At 38.6% G+C, this 1,893-nt stretch overlaps 1 pseudogene; it reads right to left on the bottom strand.

The window, feature by feature from the left end:
- Positions 1 to 280: 280 nt before the first annotated feature.
- On the bottom strand, positions 281 to 1,065 carry LOC149192814 (nuclear transcription factor Y subunit C-2 pseudogene; annotated as a pseudogene).
- Between the last annotated feature and the right edge of the window lie 828 nt (positions 1,066 to 1,893).

The raw sequence follows: 1,893 nt of genomic DNA on the forward strand, positions 1-1,893 counted from the left end.
CAACATCTCTCTTACTTCTATTTAAATGTAGTTAGGCATGAAACAGTTTCTTGAAAATATCCAGCGAGAATTTTATAGTTGTGAAGGCCTCGAAAGTTCAACAAAAAACATAAGAACTTGCTCGAATTGATCCTTGGTTTATAAATCATTTATATAGGCTAGGTCAAACAAACCTTACTAGAGTGAACTTGAGAAAATGCCTTTCAACATGATCAAAATAGGGCTTTGTCATTTTCCCTCTTACCATCTACCTATTGCTGGAAACAAAAAACAACTCAAATCACCTAATTTCTAGAGGATGGCCCCCTGGACTACTCTGGAATTTTTTGTTGTGGCCACATCTGCTGCGACATATAAGTAATAAGAGGGCGGGTCATTGAGCATACATTGCAGGATCCACTGGCTTGCCAAAAATCATTCCAAGAGGTGCAATTTGTGATGTTGGATGCTGATGAGGAACATAATAATATGGTATAGCTTCGGTTGGGGTTCCAATAGGTACAGGTCCTCTGGGAATGCCAAGTCCCCCCTCCTTCAACTCATCTATTGGTAGAATATCCACGAGGAAATCAAAGATATATGTTCTAGTTATGGCAGCTACAATGTCATTCTTCAGTAAAGTGTGTCACTTATTTTCTTCTGTATGAATCCATGATTGCAGGGTAAGCTCTAGAATGAGCATTTCACAAGTTTTTGCAAACATCATAGGTGCCTCAACTAAAATCATCCTCACATCTTCATATGCCTTCATAATTTTCTTGATTCTAGCCAACGGCAAACTATGGTTCTTGAAGTCTGATGTCTGTTCTATCTCATGCATCTGATTAGCCCAAAAATTTGTAGCTGTTCTTGTTGCTGCTATTGTTGTTGCTGATGAAGATATTGGTAAGCCAACTAATGTTGTGCAGCTTGCTGAGCAGTAGTTGCAGGATATGCAATTGCAGGCTGGCCAGCAAAATGAACAGTTCCAACAACATAGGCTAGAGAAACAGGTGCAACCAATTGAGCTATTTGATAATGCGTTGTACCATAGTTCATCTGAGGTGGACCACTAAAAACCCCCATAACTCGCAACTGCTAGCCTGGGGCTTACTGCTCCATTTTCTCACATGAGATCTCCACAAAGCCCTTGTTCACTACCTCTTTCTCCTCTCAATTCTGACTCCTGTTTCTTTTAAATCCAAACAAACCCCACAACCCACATTAACAATCCAGGAGAAACATGCATTACATGTACAACATAAACTGGTCCATTCTAAGACCCCTATATTTCAACATCAAGAGACCACATTATTGTAAATTGAAATTCCTAGACAAGGCAATGCCTACCACATGGAAAGGCTTTCTTAAAACTATTCATATTATAAACTATCCCTTGCAAATTTGGCCATTCTGATCTCAAAATATTTGACTTACTGCAAATTCCTATGGCAGGCAATGCTGTGTACCTAAAAAATACTTCAAATTGTAGGATCGACGGCCCTAAATTTCCTGTAAGATGCTTAACACTTAAACAGATCATTGAACTTCTTTAGCCATTAGAGCCAAGCACTTCAATTTTATTGGAAGGTCAATACATCTTTCTTAATTATTGAAAGACTAATGAAACATGGCATATCAACTGCTCATTTTTAACGTTCACCTTATAATCCAACACTTACCTAATGGAGTTGGTAGAGGAATATCCCACAATAAACACACGTAGAGTAGCAGCAGCTCCAACTGGTCTGGCTCCCACTTAAATCCACTTTTCTCTACAAAAATCCAAATCCAATGTTAAGAAATAAAAACACGAAAAGCCATCAGGCACCCAAGCAACCATATTCTTTCAATGCTACGAAACACAAAACCTTGACTCCTCTAATTCCTTCAAATACAGAAGAATGTGATAAA

Source organism: Pinus tabuliformis, chromosome 2_2 (genome assembly GCF_031772625.1).
Source record: "Pinus tabuliformis cultivar Carrire ecotype Pingquan chromosome 2_2, CPIR1, whole genome shotgun sequence".
In the NCBI taxonomy this organism is placed as follows: Eukaryota; Viridiplantae; Streptophyta; class Pinopsida; order Pinales; family Pinaceae; genus Pinus; species Pinus tabuliformis.